We start from the raw sequence: 24,927 nt of genomic DNA, 5'->3' as shown, positions 1-24,927 counted from the left end.
CACTGGCCCATATCTTAACTCAGTTTAGGTAAGGCAAAGCCTTCTTGTAATATTTTCGAGGAATGTGTAGGAAGATTTTCGTTTATAACTGGAGCCCGGATGTTTAGGCATTTAGAACAGTTAAAATAGGCAGGTAAAGACGGAAATAAAAACGAAAGAAAAGCTCAATAATATTTTAAACAGGAATTATAAATTTAAATTTAAATTAAAAAAAAAAACATAATACATTTTAGCAATAATTTAAATTCTATCAACATAATTCACATATTTATTATGTAGGTGACATGTTGATTTATAATTTTTTTTCGTGTTTAGCTTAGGCCTAACTGTCTTTTCACAAACCATATATTATAACAAAACTGTTCCATCGGTTGAAAACACATGGGCACCAAATTCACTAACGTAAGCATGAATTTACTTTGCAATGGTTTACTGAATTTAGGCATTCCAGCTAACCGATCTTATACATACCTTCTGTCACCCGACAATAACTGACTGTTCCTCACTCAAATTTCTTTCTCCTACAATAATAAACACGTATAGCACAAAATTGTAACAGTAAGATTTGAAAATATGAAAGCAAACAATATTGGAAATTCTACGTGGCAACTTCTATGAGAACGAGCTTAATATTTAAAATTATAAAACTGATTGTTGGTACCGTGAAGAGATGACAATATTATAATTATTTGTAACTGTGGATTGTCGATTATTATTCATATTACACAAACAGTATTAAGACATGATTATCATCAGAGTAAACAACGAAATAAAATAGTAAAGTTAGTCATTGTTTCAAAGAATTGAATTTTATACACATTACATTACAATTAATTAGAAAATTGCAAATAAACAAGAAATATTGCTTTAAAATGACAAAAAGGGGCATTTATTAGTAAGGAACACCTTATAAAAAAGCAAAATAGCAAAATAAAAATGGGCTCTATCACTTTGATTTACCCCAAATCACATTTATATCTATGCAAATAATGATTTACTTCCACCCAGTAAAAAGGCTTTTGCCAAACATCCGGGCTCTATTTATATAGGTATCCAACAAACAAAACTCAGTGCCCAGAAACCAGCAGGCGTGACTGTCTCGCTCAGATGACGTATGCTCCCTATGTCAGCATGCTCCCCGTCTCCAATCACACCACTGACACTGCGCATGCGCACGTATTATCTTCTTATGCTGAACTGAACACGTGTTATTGCTAGAGTGTCAGGGAGTCACATAGCGGTTTATATTAAATATTAATTTAATTATTTAAAATTTAAATATATATAAGGATAGCTCCAGTGAAGATAGATACCGAATGTGACTTAGAAAGAGACAATGTTTGACATCTTGTAATGTTATATTCACTTAATTGGTTATTGTTACAGCTGCTCTTTGAGTGCACACGCAACAGTTACCGATAGCAGCTTATTAAAGATCCCGGCAACGTAAGGGGGGTAAGAGGGGTATAGCATGCGCGGCGCGAGGAGTCTGAGCTGAGTTTTGCTTGTAGGATACCTATAACATATTACTGGCATTCTTCCATGTAAGTCCTCTTAACAATGTTTTCGAACATTCATCTACTTACCATTATCTGAATGATGGTGTCTTGTATCATGTTTCTCTTGGCCGCATATGGCTAAAGCGTTAACACGCTGATCTTCAATCCAGGCGGTCCGATTCGATCCTCAGCCAGATCGTAGCGGAAGGTTGCAGAAGGTTTTTCTTTAGGTATTCCCGTTTAAGTCTTTCATTCCACTAACACTCTCCATCTTCTCATTTCGCCTGTCATCCGCAATAGTTAAAAATATGTTGGGGTGAAGTTTTGGAGGTAGTACGGATTTCCGATAAGGCATTAAAAATTACGAGTTCGGTTGGGTCCCATAACAAGAGATAGTCGATAATGCTGTCGACTTCCCTAACAATATGAATAGAACCAAAATGTTAAGTATTTCTGTATCTACGAGTATAGGCGGAGTTATGGGGGGGGCGGCATGGGGGGCAGGGGGGCCACTGCCCCCCAAACTTGTTTGACCCATTTTTTTCTATTCTTTTGAATTCAAAAGATGTCTTTATACATCTTGATTACACAACTTTTAACACTGTATCACTTCGGAATATGTATGGTAAGACTTTCCTGTGTTAAATTTCAACGTACCTCGTGTACATGTTTCGACCTATTTATGGGTCATCTTCAGAACTGGTCGTTGTTGATCTTGGCGCCACTTGTTCTGTTTCCTGTGAGGGTGTGTTCCTGTGGTATAGTGTAGAGTAAAAGGGTGTGTGTTTTGAAGTTGAGACAGGCAGATCGTTTCAAACATGTTACAAAGAACACATCACAGCCATAACAAAATTACAAAACACCTCCACATATGCAGAACACATCACAAATGCTAACCACACCCACAGAGACATCAACACAGACATGGAAATACTACACATCCAACCAAAAAGCCAGAAACTAAAGACACTAGAACAATATGAAAAATACAGACACACAAAAACACACCCCAAAGAAATTCTCAACACACAACTCAACTTCAAAACACTCACACTCTTTGACTCTACACTATACCACAGGAAAACACCCTCACAGGAAACAGAACAAGTGGCGCCAAGACCAACAACGACCAGTTCTGAAGATGACCCATAAATAGGTCGAAATATGTAAACGAGGTACGTTGAAATTTAGCACAGGAAAGTCTTACCATACGTATTCCGAAGACATTTTTTGCTTTTGTTAATGATTAAGTTTCTGTGCTTAAATTCATGAATTAATGTCTTCAGATCATGTGTCTGGACTATAATACTGCATTTATTTTAAATTTCTGAATATATAAGAATTCCTATACCTCATTTGAGGAAAGGAAGCACTGTAATTTTTCTTTCGTAACAGTCTGTACTGATGTGTTAGAAGTCTGTAGGTATTCAGGCCGCCACTTCGAGATGTATGAATAATATACAGCACACAATGCAGAAAAAAATAAAAGTGATCCTGATATAATGTGTAAACGTAAAGATGAGATTAAATAAAATAATTAGAATTTACATTTCATATGATATCTTCAGGAAGGTAACCTTTATATAAAAAAGTTTCTGCTAGCAATGTTACGTAGTTTTATTGATGTATGCATGTGTTTCTGTACGAGAGAGAAAAAGAGGGAGATTGTTTTAAGTTATCCCTATTATAATTTGTAGTAGACTTACAGTTAAAGCCCTATATACTGTAACTCTGTTCGAAACATCGCGAAAATGGATATAACACTGTAAGAAACATGCTCCCCGAAAATACGTTTATTAAATAATCATATTCCGATATACTGTACCACGGTCAAGATATAACGGGGGGAGGAGGTAAATGATGTCCCCCATAACCCCGTTATATGGGGATTCTATGATTTTGCTTTGCCCCCCACCCCCAAGGAAATGGTTCTCTCTCCGCCTATGTCTACGAGAACATGTCTCTTGCCAGCTCATTAAACCATACCAACATTAACTTAATTTTTTCTTTTTTTTTTTCAGGATAGAAGAATAATTTCATCTACTCCTTGGGTAAGTACATGCATTTCAATAGAATTCCTTTATTAGAATATATATATATATATATATATATATATATATATATATATATATATATATGGTGTTTTTTTCTTATACGGACTACAAGCCAACCAATAATTTTCAACATGACGATCAATTCAATACGTCATTATGTATTAGACAAATAAATGTGTTGTGTTTTCTGGAAGTATGAGTATGGGTGGCAAGTTATTTATATCTGAAATATAGGCACTTTCTTTAATCCCATACGCTTTGTGGAGAAACTAATGTATTTAATTTTTATTACAACTAATAGGGACATTTCTTTTCTATGGCATGTTCTAGTAATTTATTGAAATCGAATGTTTAATATAATTACATAATTCAAGTTCTAGCAATACTCCTTACCGCACAAAGAACCCTGAATATTCGATATTGTGCCGTCTGTAAGAAAGCTTGTATTTTCATGTCTATAATGAAATTCATAAAGGTGTGCGTAAATTGTATGAAAATTCCCCTGTGATTGCTTTAAAGTTTCACTCTTATGAATTCTTTCTAAATTAATGGTCAAGGAAATGAAAACAAGGGCAGCAGTGCTGACAATTAAGTAACACAGCGGGTAGGGATGGGTAGGCATCTTAGCAAGGAATTTCGATTAACGAAGCTTTAATTAAAGATAAATTTAAACATAGTCTTCCTTTTATATCCTCTATTTTTGGATACAAGTGGAATTCTAGATTTCCACAATGCAATATCAAACAAGAATACTGCCTTCAACAAGGTTTATATTGTACCCATTGCACGTATAAGGTAGGTAAGGATTTCTGTCGATAAAATCTATCCTAATTTAAGAGATTGAAGGTTACTACCAATAATATTGCAATACACATTGACATTTTTTTAATTATTTAAATATTTAATAAATAGAAAATAATGTTCGAGCTTTTTTTACACTCATGAAATATAAAACCAGCACGATTTTCGTCGAGTAATTCAAATACATACAACTCCTTTTGGGAAATATAAATGAAAAAATACAACATGAAATTATATTTCGTATTCACTTACATATTTATTATGTTATAGTTTATGTATTTCGAAGCAATTAGTTATTTACACTTGAAATGTTACCATTTATATTTCTGTGTGAACATTTCAATTTTTAACTACCGGTATCATACTAAGCAATATATAAATGAAATAATCTATAGTACATCCATACAAACATCTAAATTTAGATTTTCTCCATGTTCAAAGCATTCAATCAAGAATTTATCAAGATAATAATTTAATTCTTTCTATATAAACTATTCCATTAATGCCGTCACGTTTTGAAATGTTTCTAGTCAGTACTTTATCTCCCTTACACTGTTATGCTAATAAGTATGTACAATACTATAGTCCAACAGACACACAGATAACCATTCCCACGAGAATTGGTATGCCGCTGCACCTCTGGAATGTTGGCACACATCGCAAACGAGCTGCAATTTGTGACGACGGCGTAGCTATACTCTAGCATGAACACCACTGAAAACAGGAATACATAATACAGACGAGTCGAGCCGATCTTGCACGGTAGGGGTGGGGGTAGAAGACGTAGTTTCGTCATCAGTACGAATAAGGAGCGAGAAGTATTAATTGATTGCAGAGCACTTTATGTAATTGAATATTTACTATTTACACAAAATAGACATTTATATACTGCAATGCTACAAATATTCTGTTATTTACAATAGCTGGAACGTAAATTTGATATAGATATTAAAAATATAGACCTGTTAATGTTTCATGATGACGTTCTGTCTACTTTGCTATTTGCATAACTATACGTACAATCGGATAAAATTATTGGCTCAAAAACTTCTTCCATTCGTTCAAGCGTTTGTTTAATAAGTTAGCGATGCTGACTATTCACGGATTTTTTCTACGTAGGTTTTGGATTGCTTTCATGACGAATCTCTACATCCTGATAGCAATGACCGTCTCTCAGATTCATGACTCACGACCACAAGTTTTGGCTTTTTTTTTTTTTTTTTTTTTTTTTTTTTAGAGTGAGCTAATTATAAATTACACAATTTTAAATTTTTATACATCTTAATTCCACAATTTTAACACTATAATTATCACTTCGGAAAACGTATTATTTGTCTTTCTTGTGCTAAATGTTTTATTACCTTGTTAACATGTTTCAGCCTGCTATTGGCACAACACAAACACAAAAACATATTACATCACACTAACATACTAAAACAAAAACACACACAATATTGCAACCTCATTCAAGGAATTAAATTATAATATCGCATACAGAACAAATAATACTCTACAAAAACATCTCAACACATAAACAACAAAAAACAAACAAATACAACCACACAGGCGTATACAAACTCAAATGCAACACCTGCAACAACTTCTACATAGTACAGACAGGCAGATCATTTCAAACATGTTACAAAGAACACATAACAACCATAATAAAATTACAAAACACTCCCACATATGCAGAACACATCACAAATGCTAACCACACCTACAGAGACATCAACACAGATTTGGAAATTGTACACATCCAACCAAAAAGCCAGAAACTAAACACACTAGAACAATACGAAATATGCAGACACACAAAAACACACCCAAATGAAATTCTCAATACGCAACTCAATTTCAGAACACAGACACACTTTGACTCCACGTTATACTACACAAACACACCCCCACAGGAAACAAAACAAAATGCGCCAAGACCAGTAACAATCAGTTCTGATTATAGCCAATAGCACGGTGAAACATGCTAACAAGGTAGTATAAAATTTAACACAAGAAAGATAAACAATACGTTTTCCGAAGTTTAAAGTTTATGTAAAAGAGGTCTGCAGATTTATTTTTATAGAACGTTGTCTTAATCTGCCAGTAAAGTTCCTACCACATTCGCAAACTAGTAACATATTCCAAACTAGGCCTACTTTCTGTTTCAAGATTTAAAACCTTTTCCTCAAACTTGTAAAATATACATAATAAACAAGCCATGTGGCTGACAAATTTCTGTATATTTTCCAAAATTTAATTGTTGCGTCATAACAATTGAAGCATTTCTTTCAACACGGAATAACTAAATTCTCTTCTACGCACATTCAGTAGTGGGTTAGTTTATCTTGATGGCTCAAGTTCTTAGAAATTATACTAATTTTATGATTAAGAATGGGTGGAGCGGAGAAAAATTCTTTCCGGCACCGGGACTCGAATCTGGGTTTTCAGCTCTACGTGCTGACGCTTTATCCATTAAGCCACACCGGATTCAAGTTCCGATGCCGGATTGAATGGTCTCGGTTTAAGTTCCACCCCTCAGTTTACTTTTAGTGGCCAACCCTCATGCATTGTGTCACATATGTGTGACAGTGGCACAATGTCCAACTCACTATGTGCAGAGGTACACTCATTACGAATGACTAAGTGGCCGGGATCCGACTGAATGAGCGCCGTCTTAAATCACTAAGTGATTATTTACGCATATCATATTATTGTGGTGTACCGAAGTACATACGTGGAGGAATTTTGTTTTATTACATGACGGAAATATCATACCTATGCACTTCGGTATACCACAGTAATACTAATTTTAACTATGTTAGTTACTTTATAATGACCCCCTCTATATAATTGTTTGTAATATTGAAAGGAAAACATCTGCCTTAATCTCCTGAATTCTAAGACGTTTGTTTTCAAGTTCAATACAATTCTATACTTCAAAAAAGTCACTGATATGAGGAAAAATGCTGAAAAAGTTCTGTAGGTTACACTTAGGACTCAAATTCAGGCATATTGTACTATAAGTAATGAAAATTCAATTAGAACGTCTGTTTATCTGTATTACAATTATAATTTATTGATGTCTTACATTAACGTTTTCGGTGCCTCAGTGTACCATCTTCAGATGTATTTATGACACTAAATTTAAATTTAAACCTGGCCGGTAGGTACATATGTTGTGGTCTTTGGATAGTGTGTGTGTGAGAATATACATACTATACCCATACATGTTTACAGTGGTTACATGGATATTGTACTATACTTAGGGTCTCTGCACATACATCTTATATCATAATCCTGCATGAAGTATAGCATAGTATACTATACTCTCATGACTCAGGAGGTTATATTTTTTACTTAAATTGGTAACACTTTTTATTATTTCGATTAATTTATTTTAAATATTTCGATTTATGTAACAAAAATATTACTTAACTATTACATTATACTGACAAGATGCGAAGGACATTTTTCGCTGTATTGTATGCTTTCCTTGATAATCCTGGTCTGAAGCAATAGACCATTGAATCAATAAAAACAAATTACAATTTTGAATATAGAACTGTCAATTACTGTTGCTTCTTTCCGCCTGCAGCTAATTGTGTTGTGTTAGGTTCTTGTTTCATTTTTAATTTGCATATTTATTGTTCATTACAAGTACCAATGATGTGGTCGTTGGAATAGAGCAAGCGAGGCGTTTGTATACGACCTGCGTCGTTTTATCTCTCTCTTTTGTTTACTAAAATAGATTTTCTTTCATATTTCGACGCGTTCGTTCTACTGTATTTACTCTTTGCACGGATAAATTTATTGTGAGTAAGTTGTTCAATTTATCGTGTTGTGTCTTAAGTATTAGAAATGCAAATTCAAAGTCTTTTCCGAATTTTATGAACCATGGTATCAGTATCGAATGTGATTATTTCAGCTATGTTGAATAATTCCCTCTGACGAAACTCAGTTGTGGGTGCGAGTATGTCTACAATAATTTTGTAGAATTCGGTTCAGGTTAACTTAAATAAAATCGAGGTTTCGTCGCGCAGTTTATCTTGTACCCTAAATTGAAGGGCTCGGGGAGAAAAAAGTGCCAAGTATCATTTTTGGCAAAATTGAATTTCACTCCATCTGTTTGGTAATAGTGATATTTATGTGTGGATATAAAAATTGTTTCAATATAAATCTTACATAGTGCCGCATGTCATTTTAATTTTGTTGCCACAAGCCATATTATAATGAAAACCGTACACAGCCTTTGATAGCTAGTAAACTCTGCAAATCTGTCGGCGCGGAGAGTAGCTAAGCAACACGCGGAAATACTGTGTGATGTAGACGTATCGTTTCACAGGATAGAAGAAATGAAGACTTAATATGAAATCATACAATAATTACCACAAGCAATCCACACTGGTATCCTGCGGACTCTTAGTAACACTTTAACACTTTACTACCTATTTAATGTATTACAGCAAGTTTGTGATTCATTTTTTTTTAATTATGACAAATTACGTATTTTACGCGTGGTGTAAAAATTAATTTTTACGCGTAACTTTGCAACTCTGCTGTTAAGTATAGAATGAAACACGGTTATGCATTATTAATTATCAATATAAGGGCATGATACGTCATTAAGTACAATACAGGAATCGCGAGATGGTGTAACTTATAGACTATCTGATATTTACTCCGCAATTCTGTAATTCCGACATTAGTAGGGGAAAGTAGCCTAAATCGTACCACTATTAATATTGAGGAACCTATTGCATGTAGGAACCATCTGGGGAATTTTTTCATGGTATACAAATAGAAACTGATACTCATTCAGTTACCCGCCTTTCGTCAACCGTTGTGGCTGAGGCGTCACCGAGTCTATCTCCGAACCCAGCGGCCCCGGGTTCGTTTCCCGGTGAGGTTTTTTCGGAGTTTTTTCCTCACTCCTATGGATAAATATCAGATAACTTCATCAGGCGATTGGAACCCCACTCATCTTCGCCACTTCCTTTCCTCTCCCATCATTCTTTCCTCATCATCCCGTTTGTGGTTTTTCAGATCACTCTACAGGCGGCCTCCCGGAACTACTGGCTCTCTCGACCGGCCTCCGTGGATGTAGCAACATGACGTTGGATGGCTTCTGCAACGAGCACACGAGGCGGACCTACTCGGAGGAGGAGTTTCGCCTCGGACCGACAGGGGGGCCTTGGGGGAATTTGCCGAAGCAGGAATGGTATATGGATTCTGTCGGCTGTAGGGACCGGTCGTTAGGGAGTTATGTGGTTGGGTTGGTGCGCGTAGGGGATTTATGGCACGCAACTCATTCCATATCGAGGGTTAGCGCAATAGATCTCAACAGGTCGCAGTTCTGGGCCACTCGTGCCCCCCTCACTTAAATTCTATTCCATTCCATTCCCGCCTTTCACCGACGACAACAGCTGTATTAAATTGCATTTAACAGTAAGTTCTGATTTCTGATATAAGATTTTGTTACTCTTTCGTAAGCTTTTATTGAAACATTGAGATTGTTTGCTTTATTTAAATGGTAAAAGTAGTCACTGTAATAGCTTTGTTTAGGTTATAATCCAAATAGTTCGCTTGAAGTGCTAGTTTCCTAAATCGTACCTTTAAAAGGTTGCCCATATCGTACCAGTACGATTTTGGCAACGTGAACAATTATCGTTAGTTGCATAATATTTTTAAATTTCAGAATAGATAATGACCAAACGAGAAAACGGAAAATGGGAACCAAGTGTATTTTGATCCGAGGCAATGGGATTGATTGAAGTACAAAATTCCAAAACAAACTTTCAAGCGACATTTTATGGGCAAGGTGAAGAGAGGTCTGGATTGTCCTGCAAATGCATCTGTCAACGGGAAGAATACAGCTCTTCTACGGGAAATAGAAGTGGAATTGGTTCAAGATATTCTGATGTTTGAAGAATATCTTTTTGGACTTACTATAACAGACGTTAGGAAGCTTGCCTTTTTTGTAGTTCTTATTTCGAAAATTATATGTATATTTTACAAATGGGTACGATTTAAGCAACCTGTAGGTACGATTTAGGAAACTGGGCGCATAAATCGTACGGCTCGCAGAGTTTTAAATAACGCTTTTTAAAAACAATTGATAATTATTAAAAAATTATAAAAAAAATTGTGTCCCATGGTACTGTCTCAATGTCTAAGAATACATTATGAAGAGTCCACTGCAAGAATGATGGATGTCACTTTCTTGTCGAAAATGAACCAAGGCAGTCAATGCATAGCTTAAGAAATATAGAATGTACTGTCGGTGACTCAGGAGAAGACGAGAGAGGACTGAGGAGGAAGGGATGTGAACAGATAACATACGATAACACGTGCAATATTTGTACTGTAGTAAGCGGAAACATCAGGTCTCCTTCTGTTCAACTTAGCTTTAATTTCCATACGCATTGTTACTCATGTTTCCTGCACAAGTAATAACCTGGCTACTGGGATGCTTATCTGAGCGATGTTTATAATAATCAACAGCGATAGTCAAGAAGGTCACATTCTTTCCGCTCGTCTTCTCCTGAGTAACGGACAGTACATAGAGAGTTAAGCTTATATGGCATTAATACTGATAGTCATTGTCCAGTAAAGATAGGAAAATCACAGTTAAGCTTTGAGCACTAAGCATTTCAAACTTTCAATTGCTTCTCCTGAAAAATGTATTCCAAATGGCATCCATCATTCTTGCAGTGGACTCTTCATATGCAATTAAAATTCCTTTCCATTTCGAAATAAATAACAAGACTGAGAAATGGTACGATATAGGCACGCTTTCCCTATATTGGGTTGAATCGATGTAGTTGAATCCAAAAATTATTTTCCAGTATTTGTGTCTGTTATTCTTTAAACACTCCTTGTCTCACGTGATCTGTTCCTAATACACTTTCGGGTATTAAAAGCAATCTTTTTTATTGTATACGTGTAAAAGGCAAGTCCGTATAAAAACATACTCTGAGGAGGAATCTAGTCTCATTACGTTATTGGTACGACTTCACTATAAAAACAAAATAACTCCTGAATTGACATTCATACCACGATCTGCTGTAAATATATCGTAGACGGTTTGGACACCGCGAGTTTCATAACGAGATTCCAGTCGACAGTCGCTCGAATACGAATCAGGGATCATATCTTCGAGATGGCGGCGCTAAATTGTTTAGTCTGTCTGCTCAAATAAAATGGAATAAAATATTACTTCCAGTATAGTTTCTTCTGCGCTACAGTGAAATTTCCTCTATGATGTTCTCGGGGAGTTGTGAATTTTTAATGGAAGTCTGAAAGATTGTGTCTGTAGAGGTTGATGTAGCTTTATTCTTATTGGTTTTTCATCTGCAGCGAATCAAGTTAAAAAGTAGCAGTCCCACTTTATTGGTGACGGGAGGTTCATCTAGCTCGACCCCCTTCGATAGAAATCTCCGATATAGCAGCTCTCGGCGAACTTCATCAGCAGAAAGAGAGAGACAGAGACGGGGAGCGAGCAGTAAAACACCTTCGAACTCACAGAAAATCGGTTAACCTGTTCTCTTCTTACTTTATATTCTGATGCTTTGCCATTCGTGTCTGTATACCGGAATGAAATACGGATGTTGTTTGACGGTTGCGAGAGACGAGGACACGTTACTAGTAGAGTAAAGAGTTTTAGGTTCTTATAAATAGACTACCATTTCAGCCTTTCTTATAACGCATGTAAAATTTTAACTTTCCTGAGTGTTATTAAAAACGATACTTACATCTAGACTTCGGATTTTAGGTAAAAACCTATATTATTCCTTAAATGACACCTGCATAAAAACTTGAAATTACATGTTTAATAGAAAACTATGTCTAAAATTGGTACTTTTAGAGTACAATGTTGCCTATTTCGTATATTTTGTTTCTGAAAGGTCAAAACACCCACTTTCTTTTGAAAAAAGGTTACAAAAAATTCCTAAATTTATTTTTCAGTTTGTACTAATTACAGTACAGCAGTTATTCATAGATTTAAAAAAGACATATGACTCGGTTAAGAGAGAAGTTTTATATAATATTTTTATTGAATTTGGTAATCCCAAGAAACTAGTTCGAATAATTAAAATGTGTCTCAGTGAAACTTACAGCAGAGTCCGTATAGGCCAGTTTCTATCTGATGCTTTTCCAATTCACTGCGGGTTAAATCAAGGAGATGCACTATCACCTTTACTTTTTAACTTCGCTCTAGAGTATGCCATTAGGAAAGTTCAGGATAACAGAGAGGGTTTGGAATTCAATGGGTTACATCAGCTTCTTGTGTATCCGGATGAAGGGATATGTTAGGAGAAAATCCACGAACTATTAGGGAAAACACGGAAATTTTACTTGAAGCAAGTAAAGAGATAGGCTTGGAAGTAAATCCCGAAAACACAAAGTATATGTTTATGTCTCGTAATCAGAATATTCTACAAAATGGAAATATAAAAATTGGAAATTTATCCTTCGAAGAGGTGGAAAAATTCAAATATCTTGGAGCAAAAGTAACAAATATAAATGACACTCGGGAAGAAATTAAACGCAGAATAAATATGGGAAACGCCTGTTATTATTCGATTGAGAAGCTTTTGTCATCTAGTCTGATGTCAAAAATCTGAAAGTTGGAATTTATAAAACAGTTATATTACCGGTTGTTCTGTATGGTTATGAAACTTGGACTCTCACTTTGAGAGAGATTATTTGAGAATAAGATTGTTAGAAAAATATTTGGGGCTAAAAGGGAAGAAGTTACAGGAGAATGGAGAAAGTTACACAACGCGGAACTGCACGGATTGTATTCTTCACCTGACATAATTAGGAACATTATATCCAGACGTTTGAGATGGGCAGGGCATGTAGCACGTATGTGCGAATGCAGAAATGCATATAGACTATTAGATGGAAGACCGGAGGGAAAAAGATCTTTAGGAAGCCCGAGACATAGATGGGAGGATAATATTAATATGGATTTGAGGGAAGTGGATTTGATGATAGAGAGTGGATTAATCTTGCACAGGATAGGGGCCGATGACGGGCTTATGTGAGGGCGGCAATGAACGTGCGGGTTCCTTAAAAGCCATTTGTAAGTAAGTACTGTTTTTTTAACTAGGACCGATGGTATAATTTTTGGTGGTCTGGTAGAGGGCTTTTTTCTTACTTAAAAGCATTTCGTGTGCTATGACGCACAAAAAATAAGGGCCGCACACCTGGTTCTTGGAAAAAGAAAAAGTGCACTCAACTATCCCTTCTGCCTGGTGTCTATTCGTCTGTTGTAAACAAATTAGCATTGCGAATTACATGAATTGCGCAATGCCGAAAATTAGAACTTTAAAGGGTTCTCTGATACATCAATAATAATCCGTGGCGCTACAGCCAGTGAAGGGCCTAGATCGACCATCCGGCTGCTGGCCTCACGCCCACATGTTGAAGCAGAGGTGGACGATCATCCAACCACAATGGAGGTATTGTGTGGTTAGCACGATGATCCTTCCAGCCGTTATAGCTGGCATTTGCAACCGGATTTCGCTACCTATCGTAGTGCCCCAAGTGCATTACGATGCTGGGTGGGCACCGGTCCCATACACTGGCCGAAATTTCATGAGAAAATTTTTTCCCCCATGAGGACTCGATCCAGCGCGCATTCCGTAATGTGAGTCCTAGGCAGGATGCCTTAGACCGCGACCTGATACATCAATACCTGCAAGAATATTCGAATTTGACGTAGGACGGACAGACAATATATTATTAACCACGCAGAATACAGGTGTGATCATTAAAATAAATCATTTTTGTTTTAATTTATGCAAGTGAAAGACTGCTAACGGACGTGTGGAAGAATATTATGTTTTTAGGACGGAGTGTACCGTGACATAAGAAGGAAGTGTTAGGTTTTATGACTGAGCGGCCTGATCTGTGCGACCCAGCCCACCACTAGTGATGATTCTGATGAGTAACTCGCTCTTAGTCTATCTACTTACTTTTTGCAGGGGCCCAAATCCCTGAATCAAGCTGTAGACTACGTTGAAGGCCATCGACATAGCTCCAATGGACTTCTCATAGTTAGTTCTTTAGAAATCTTTGTTTTACTATTGCACAATTGGCTGACTGTGTAAGTTACATGTGCACAGTATTTCCTCTTCAGATACGTTTAATTTCCGTCTCAACGCGCAGAGCTATTCATAAAAACAAAAATCTTTCTGTCTCTGTCCCTCTCTTGCTCTGTCGGTTGTGAAAGTGGACGCAGAAAGGTATACAGTATAATGCATAATGATGCATATTTAATTCGCTGGCCTGTATCCGCCATTACTGGCCGTTTTGCTGTCTGCTGAATATTTTATAAGTGATTTAACAGTTATCAGCCATGGCAGTATTTAATGTTTCATTGCAAAGGAGAGAGTTAAGTACAGTCGCTAAACAGTAAGCACATTCATCAACAGAGAGTCCGTCCCTTGTTTACGACTAGAATACATTTAAACTCTAGTTAGCATCAGGAAAACGACGACGACGACATCTACAAGTCCGCTTCCCTCTCGTAAAAGCTTCCACATCCATAACATTAGTGTCTCCGTGTATGCTGGCAACCAAACTCTGTCCATCATATTATATTATGTAGATAAGGTTTGATTCAAAGAACCTGAATATTATTTTCAGCAAATCCTCCAGCATTTTCTAAAAATTAATTAATTAATTAATTTATTTATTTATATTTAATTTATTTATTAATTTACCAGAACAAAGAATATAACAAAAACATCAGCAATGATATAAATTACAATAAAAGTACAATATAATAATTAAAAAAAAAAATTAAATAAAATTATAATTTTATTACAAATGAATTAATGGAATCATATAAATAGTATTAAAAAGATATGCAAGATGACGAGAATGTTATGTTACATATCTAAACAAAAGACATAAATTAATAACAACTGACATAAAACTCAAAAAGTATATACTACACATTAAATGGATCCAAGTTCAATCCATGCAAATTAGCATATTCTATATATCTGCAGATCGGAGAGAGATTTAGAATTTCTATTTTAAAAAATGTATGAAATCTTAAACCCTTAGCAGGAATACGAAGACTGATATTGCTTATGAATGATTCACTATTAATATCACCCTTTATGACTTTGCAAAAAAAATAATAATCAAGATCCTGACGTCTAGTAACTAAACTACAGTAATTAAAATATTTGCAATTAATCTCATATTTATAATCGGATTTAGGTAAAAATCTATAAGAACACAAGGAAATAATTTTTTTAATATTCTCCAATTCAGCCGAGTCAGTGGATGTAATGGAGTTCCATACAACAGATGCATATTTAAGTTTAGATCTAACCAATTTATAGTAAAAAATTAATAGAAACGTAGGAGTAGAAAAAGAATAAGTTATAGATCTAATTAGACCAAGCAGTCTTCATGAATGGGTATAAATATATTGCACATGATCGTGGAAATATACTTTAGAATCAAGTAATACACCAAGAGCTCTAACACAATCTTTCTTAGTAATGATGACATTACTAAGATAATAATTAAATTTTAGGGACGTAGTTTTCCGTGAGAAGGAAATGACAAAAGTTTTAGATTGATTAATTTTCATTCAATTTTCAACAGACCATTGTGAAATTGAATTAATGTCATTTTGTAGAATTTGACTATCAGCCAAACTATTGATTTTACGAAAGATTTTAAGATCATCCGCAAATAAAAGACAGCTAGAACTTATTCTTTTACTTATATCATTTATAAATAATTAAAAATAAGAGAGGTCCCAATGTAGACCCTTGAGGAACTCCACATAAACTATTAAATGGAACCGAGAGAGAATTACCTAGTCGAACACAAGATTGTCTATGTGTTAAATAATTTTCAAACCAATTAACGTAGTTAGTGGAGAGACCAATATTAATAATAATAATAATAATAATAATAATAATAATAATAATAATAATAATGAAGTTGAATGCCTAGGAGACTATGAGGAAGAAATAAAACATAGAAATAAGGAAAAATACCTATGTTATGTTCGTTCACTCATGTTTTAGCCATTGGGAAGGGAGTATTTTCTGTACCGGTTGCAGCCAGTGAAACGAATCGGCACACGACACAAAAAACAAAGCTCTGTTGTAACATTTTAATTGAAGAAGAGGCTACCGTAGTCAATATTCTGTTCTGCGCATATGAGTTGAAACTAAGTTTTGTGCTGTGATTAGTTGAAATGTAAACCATTTGTATTCATGTGACGTCCTTGGAAGTCTGTGACTGGAAATATTGATAGTGATGATGAAAATGATTAACGTTGTGTGTTACCGAATGGAAGCGGTAAAGCCATACATACACAGTCGGTTAAAATCATTCAAAATCTATATAAATGCACCACCTACCAAAAAGTAATTGGGCACTGTTTTTTCCCCCTTTAGATCCTCGTGGTACCACCTCTTGTTGCTGTAACAGCAGCCATTCTGTCAGGCATGCTCTCCATGTTTAGGCGGCTACTGTGCAGTGGTATGCAGAAAATAATGTTCACCAGTTAGACTGGCCTGCACACAGTCCCGATCTCAATCCCATTGAGCACCTTTGGGTCGAATTGGACCGGCGATTGAGGTCTCGGGAGATGCGGCCAACTTCCATTGTCCAACTGAGTGCCATATTGCAAGAGGAATGGTAACGCATTCCAGTGGATATCCTATATAAACTAGTGGAGAGCATGCCTGACAGGGTGGCTGCTGTTACAGCAACAAGAGGTGTTTCCACGAGGTTCTAAAGGGGCAAAGCAATGCCCTATTACTTTTTGGTAGATAGTGTATTTTAAGAAGAGAAGAGCATAATTCCATAACTCACTTGCAAATACCACATCTGCGACAGGAGTAATGTGCTCAACGTTGAAGAAAATAGTAGCGGTAAATATAGCTAATTATTCCACCCCAAAAATGTGTGCACAGAACAAAAGTACAGATATACGTAAAACTGATTTAATCGTAACCTAATTCGAAGGAAAATATATGAATTTTATACAAATAAAATCTTCCCGACTGTAGACAGTATTCTTAGAGCTCTTCCCAGCCATGCAATATCTACTCAATGCTGTTAGAATTCCTGTACTATAGAATCACTGAACCACGTAACGGTTAGCGCGTCTAGCCGCGAAACCAGGTGGCCCGGGTTCGATTCCCGGCCGGGGCAAGTTACCTGGTTGAGGTTTCTTTCGGGATTTTTCCTCAACCCAATATGAGCAAATGTTGGGTAACTCTCGGTGTTGGACCCAGGACACATTTCACCGGCATTATCATCTTCATCTCATTCAGACGCTAAATAACCTAAGATGTTGATAAAGCGTCGTAAAATACCTAATGAAATAAATATTTATTCTAGACTAAAGCATTTTTTTAAATTTGTGTTCTAAATGTGTTGATATTTTTAGGTGCGGTTGAGATATTAGTATAGAACCACAATACGACTGTTATTGTTAGACTATTAAAGCTACTTATTTATTACATACCGTACGTTACTTTTATTTTACTTTTTTTAACCAATAAAGCAACTACCTCTTCTTCAACCCATCCTCACGTATTACGGTACCGCTTTCGCTAAGAACCGGTTCCGCATGCGCCAATATGGTGTGTCTTTGCAGTCTTGCACAGTGCATGTAGTAGTGCAGGAATCTGTTTATCACTGCTTTAGGGCACAGCCTAAATATTACTCTCGTGGCAATTAGGCCACCTTGCACTAGTTTTATTTGATATTTCATTGCTAGTTGAATATATTGACAGAAGCCCCGGGGTGTTGTTTAGCCCTAAAATAATTAATTAAATTCTCTTTGATAATTATAGTGCTACTATTCTGAAGATCGCCGCTGGGAACGAGCGCGTTTTTCGAGAGAGGCTGGGGTTAAGGCCATATTAATTAACCTAAGTGTACAGACGCGCTTACGGTGGAATTTCTGTATTTACACAATTTTTAGATTTGTCTAGGATTTTTGTCTGTGTGTCTCATTTTCTGATAATTAAGTGGTATTGCATTTCTCCCTTACTACACGTTAGTGTCACTCTACGAAACCTCCGCGATAGAGTGTTACCGTATTTGGTTATATTTTTCTTTCTGTCTCACTATGTTGTGTTTGTTTTTCTTTCTCTTTCAAGAGTTAAAAATATATAAAATGTGTAGTAGTTAAAAACAACTTCTTAAAATTTTCGCTGCATTATAAACGACAGCGCTTCCGATTAAAACTCCGAGTGTAGCAAAATTTACGAAAATAATTGAGATATATCCCTAGACTGTTTAAGTAGGACATATTTTTTAGAAGGAGAATCTTTATCTGTGATAATGAGTACTGACTCTAATAAAGTAAAATTCATTTATTCAAATTCTAAGTTGTAAATTCAATAGAATAGTGATATCACTATACTTTGTTCAAATTTCCCCATACAAAGTAAAATGATTTCTTAACTACAAGTACCTATTCTATAATGTTGCAAAGTCGATGCAAAACAACGTCTCATTACCTTTCTAATCCCTAGATTTCTCCGTTCATCGTGACCCTCCCAAGTTGTTCTTTATTAAGATGAAGATACGTAAATCGTTGAGGAGAAAGTCGGAGCTGTAGGTCTTCTGTAATAACAGTACGTCCACCGAAAGATGAAGAGTGCAAATTGCAGTTATTTTCACTTCATAATTGTATATATATCTGTATTAATATTTATTATCACCATACGGCTTTCAGGTAGCGGTTTCCCTCGCATTTCTGCATACGGTCCACCACTACCCTTGATTACATTCACTCGCATATCCTAATATATTTCTTCTATCATCTATATCTCCCTATATATTTCAATTACCTAAAGTAAAACCATATTTCAGTCTATTTTGTTCATTTTTATTTTTTTGATATACAGTATTTTCAACTCTTCATCTTCTTTATCTTCCGTCGATCCCATTCCCGAATGCTATTCAATACTGTCTACCTTACTCTCGTTTATAAACATTCTCGTCTACATCTACTCATCCATCTCTACTACTATCATTGTTATCTTTCATTACTGTTATCCCTAATTTTCTGTTTATCTTAAAACCTTTTTATCTCTAACTAGTATAAGGCAAACTCAGCTAATTTCGCAGTATTAAAGTTTTCTGTCTATAGTTATAAACATAAATGCTTGAAAAAATTTTCTTCATGCAGCAGTTAATCACTACACATAATTGTATTGGGTGGAGTAAAAATTATATTTTTTAAGAGTATCCCAAAAGGGAAATGGCTCCATCTAAAACATGAGATCATATGTGTGTGTTTCAGGAACTCATGTAACCTCACAGTATTGCTCGGGTAATTTCGCAGTAATACTTGTGCAATTTTCAAGAATACTCTTTTTAGCTCAAAAAAATGTTTTAATGTGATCTAAACATCAGTACATGTTTACACACATGAACTGAACACACATTAACAAACTAGGCAATGAATGTAGAACAACTGGGCTTCAATATATTAGTACTTATGACAGGAAAATCTTGCATATTAATTGTAAATTAATAAATTTATCTGACTCATATCTGCATTAAACCTTATGCCAAAGATAAAAAAAAAACATTATGAGAACTATTTAGGCCAGCTGATCCGAATCCGCTTCCGCTGGCAAGAAAATTGTTGTTTCTCCTTTCTCTACCGTTGTTTGAAAGTAGAGAGACTTTGCTCCTTTTGGGGACACAATTTTGTTAGGTTTCGTAACCAATGAAAACCCTGTTTCATCTAAATTCCAAATGAGATTAGGCTTGATATTCAGTTCTGTCTTCTAATACACAGTTCCTAGCACATCATAAAAATCGTTCAAATTCGAGCGAGTTGAGGCTGCTAGTCTATGGTAGGAAAGATTTTCTGGCTATCGCATACCTAGCCCATAGCGCTTCTTAAAGGAAGTTCGAATCTGCGTGCCACTCGAACTGTTCTGCCGACAACTAACGGAAACTAGTTAAGAAATTGAGTACCGGCAAAAGCACATTACGAACAAACTATATCAGATAAAACAACAAGCAAGGGTTCAAATTAATCATACGAATGTGAAGAATTCATTAATCACAGTTTTATATTTACAGTTCTGAATATCTCGACGATAAAACGTCCAGAAACAGAACACTTCAAATTTACACACTCTATCTGAGCAAACACATACCTACTAAAGCAGATAGTTTTATAACTTTCGCCAGAATGCGTTGCAATAGGATCTTCCTGCATGAAACATCCCCGACAGGTTCTAGCATTTATCCGTATTTTTTGTAAGCTCGAACAAACACGGACAACTCCACAACTAAGTAATATATGAGATACTGCGAAATTAGACGTGCTGCGAAATTAGCTGAATTTGCCTTACAGTAATTTTTCTACTTTCTCATCTACATTACCGTATTGTATTATTTTTCTCATTTATTGTTCCAATGTTCTAATGTTTGTAATACTTCTTTGCTATTACTTGTTCAATCACTTATCACATTTTCACTTTATGGGATAAATTTTACGGTTCATTCTCAATACTTGCACTCACTTTCTACCTTCTCCACTTCCCATATTATTTCTCTCTGAATTACATGAAAGCCTGAATATTATTTACTTCTATCTCTAACTCTTATCAGACTCACTATCTTCATTGCTTTTCTTCTCACTGTACTTTATATGTATGTGACGTTACAATTGTATAACGTTTGTAACTTCACTTTTAATAAATTACGAGTGTGTGATTTCAACTTAAGACTTATATTTATAGTTTCAATATTAATCTACATTTCTTTTATAGGAAATAGGAATACTTTTAATTCGAAACGGTCAAAATATCTGAAATGTGAAAAAATTATTATCACCCTTATCATTATCTTCATCGTCTCCATCACCAACACCACCACTACCATTTTCGTCGTCTTCATCACCGTGGTAAATACATAATAGTTCTATTTTTGCAGTCCAAGCAAAATAAACAAAAGCAATATAGATCACCAGGTGAGGAGTAAAGAGAAGGCCGGGAAAGAAAATAAAGTGAAAAGAAGAGATGAGTCCGCTAGAATGGAAAGCACAGAAAATGGCAAGCGACCAGATAGCGGAAAGCAAATGTGCAATACTAAAGAAAAACCAGCCTACAATGATTTAAGAAAATGGTGTATAAGGTAATGATGGTGAAAAAGTGGTGATGGATATTGAAAAGAAAAAGGATGAAGTGTAGTAAGAGAAAATGGGAAAGAAGAACATAATTTGTAAATATTATGTTTAAGAATGAAGTGTGAAGGTGACAAATGAAATAGTGAACTGATGTGGAAAGTAAGATGTGTTGGGATTAGGGATTATCTTTCATACAGGTCAGTAAGGACTAAGAAGTATGAAAAAAAGAATTGTAATATCAGGTGGGATAAAGAATATGAAACATAATCTAGGCTATAGAGCAGGCATGTCAATTGATGCCCACAGGAGCAAGCGCGCGCTTTAGAGCCCAGGAGAGACTGAGCGCTTTACAGCGGAAAGGAAAGACAAATGAAAGAGGTGGTATATGCCGCTTGGTCGAGCTATATTCAGGAATGGCCAACACTGATTCAATAGATAAAGGGAAGAGAACTTATTAAAACTGTATCCACGTTAATTTTCAGATTTGCCTGAGAAGTATAAGTGCATTATAAGAATGTAAGTTTTAATTTTAATGCTCATTTTTCACAAGTTTGATTTTTTTATTCAAAAGAAATACTTTCTCAACTTTTCGTATAAAAAATTGAAATTTTGAGGTATAGGCCTATTTATTTAGTAGCCTTACAGAATGTTTTCGTAAATCTAATATACCGTATACACGTATTACTGAAGATAGTGTATTGAAAATTTTGAAAATATTCGCATGGAAATTGTTTGTAAGGAAATGAATGAACAAAGCAACTACTGTTACATCATAAGCAAAAGATACGTGCCCATGTGTTGTAAAAATGTCAGCTCTATAGCTTCAGCAGATTTCGAGAAAATAATTTAATATTCTGATGATACGAATTTTCTCACAAATATCACGTTAAAAGCATAATGCGATAAGACTTTTGTTATGTAATATTAGTTACACTTAAAACAGATACAGTACCTAGGTAACTTTGCTTTGTACTGTAATATTGTTTTGATTAGTTTATTGATTACTGTTGTAAGGCTAAAGATACCATCAATATAAATTCCAACTTATCATGTCATACTCAATCTCTTTCTTTGGAATATCACTTTCTTTATGAATGATGTGTTTCATCCACTTAATACAGTATAATATTATACTGCTATGGAATTTAAGTGAATATTCCTTCTTAACTCTCTCTTATGTTATTAAGATTTAAAGCACAAGTGCAATATTAAGAAATCAGTGTTAGTACTTTTGTTTTACAGACAATATAGATAATATTAAACAGAAAGAAGCCATACTATAAAAATAACTACATAAAATTTCACGTTTCGTTTGAAGTTTGTGCACCACTGTTTTCTTCTTTTTCATGTACACAGCCCTTCCTCTTTCCATACTTAGCGCTTGCTGCCCGCGCACGACGTCAAGGTCAGAAAAATGCGCTTTCTTTGACATCACTGCTATAGAGATTGTAAGTGAAATATTCTTGCAGATTGAAAGGGACTGTGTGTGCTTGTGCGTGCGTGCGGGTAGTTAAATACCATGACTACCAACTGTGACAAACATTGAGAAAACTCTTTTCTCAAGATCACTTACATGAAAATATGGAGAAACATTACACAATAAATGAAATATTCTGTTTCACTGTCCTGCGTTCGTAATTAATTAATCATAAGTCACAACAGTTGCACCAGTTGGACTGTAACTTCAACTTTTGTACCGCCCATTTCTATTGATTACTATTAGACAATACGGATAAAGGAGTTTCCATAACTTTATCTGGGCCTTTGACATAGTTCAGAGATTACGTTATGTTCGAGGGCAATTCGAATTCAGCTGGGCTGATTAACTAATTCGTCTTCTTCAGAGGTTTTCTACAATTGTAAGGCAAATGTTATACAATCCTCAATGGATTTTCGAACCCCTCTGACAAAAATATTAGTTTGCTGTAACAATTTCCACCCGTGCTAAATAACATCGGAGTTGATTTTGCATCGTTAAATAAGTGAATATAGACTTTATCTTCTGTAATTTCCGAAGACATTTTGATAAATAATACAGGTATTTGTAAAGGTAATAAACTAAAACTTTAACAAACTTCAGATAGACTATGATTTTGTGTGCACATAGAAAACGACAACAACAATAATAATAATAATAATAATAATAATAATAATAATAATAGTAATAGTAATAATAATAATAATAATAATAATAATGATAATGCAAGCTACCGGTGTAGTTCAGTCGACTGAGGCGCTTGCCTGACGATCCGGAGTTGAGCTCGGGCGTGGGTTCCATTCCCGTTTGGACTAATTACCGGGTTGGGTTTTTCCGAGGTTTTCCCCAATCGTAAAGCGAATCCTCAGCCTCATCTCGCCAAATCTCAATTTGCTATCACCAATTCCATAGGCACTAAATAACTTAGAAGTTGATATAGTTTCGTTAAATAATAAAGTTAAAAGCAAATACCGGTAATAATAATAATAATAATAATAATAATAATAATAATAATAATAATAATAACCTGGCAGAGTTAAGGCCACACGGCTTTCTGTAAGACTCAGTCAGGAGTAAAACTGCGATACAAAAACACTACAAACTTACAACATGCAGCGGGCGCACACACAAACACAAACACACACACACACCAAACAAAACTGAAGTGAGCAGGAATGAGACAACGCGGTGTGATCCAGCAGTGATTGAACTGGTGATAACTAGACAGTGGATGCGGGATGACTTAAGGAAAAGTGAAGTTGTTTCGTATCGGAGTATATGACACGTGCCGCGTCGTCCTTCTTTTGTGTACCTGGCGAGTACAGCAGCGTTCATAGTAATATTGCAACGCAATGCGTGCAGTTGTGTTATCCTGCTCAAGTATTTAGTACGTGTTGAATAGCGTAGTGCTGATTCATTCATAATGTCGAAGACAAAACGTTCAATTCACTGAGAGATACGAAGTGCAATTATAAAGTATGGGAGTGAATTTTATGTATTAACGAAGACAATATCTTTTGTAATGTATGTAAAATTGAAATAAAAACCAGAACAACTCACACTATAGAGAAACATTGCAACAATACATCACATAGGAAATGCGTTGAAATGAAATCATCATCATCATCATCATCATCATTTAGTTGTGCGGGAAACATTTTGCAAAGACATGTGCAAGATGATGCTCATTGCAAACATTCCTCTAAAGAAATTAAGTGATCCCCATTTTAGAGGTTTTCTGCAGAAATTCTCTCGAAAACAAAAACTGTTTAAGTGATAGACGAAGACGATTCAGCTTCGACAATTTACGAATAGACGTTTACTGCAACGCTAGTAATTCCATCAATGATGACGAGGTACGTGCTACAGTACATCATTTTTCTTTTCCTTCTGACTGTACGGAGATACAATAGCATGTTGACGTCGTCTGTTTACGTTTAA

General features: G+C 35.3%; 1 protein-coding gene across 1 annotated transcript in view; it reads left to right on the top strand.

Moving 5' to 3' along the window:
• LOC138708518 (secreted protein C-like) overlaps positions 1 to 24,927 on the top strand; it is a 1,615,872-nt gene that overhangs the window by 410,187 nt on the left and 1,180,758 nt on the right. The window contains exon 2 of the mRNA XM_069838633.1: positions 3,521 to 3,550. The gene's annotated coding sequence lies outside the window, so the exon portion shown is untranslated. The remainder of the gene's footprint in view (positions 1 to 3,520; positions 3,551 to 24,927) is intronic.

The sequence above is a fragment of the Periplaneta americana genome, chromosome 11 (assembly GCF_040183065.1).
Source record: "Periplaneta americana isolate PAMFEO1 chromosome 11, P.americana_PAMFEO1_priV1, whole genome shotgun sequence".
Classification (NCBI taxonomy): domain Eukaryota; kingdom Metazoa; phylum Arthropoda; class Insecta; order Blattodea; family Blattidae; genus Periplaneta; species Periplaneta americana.
The sequence above is the reverse complement of the archived record's forward strand: the minus strand, read 5'-3'. Positions and strand labels throughout refer to the sequence as shown.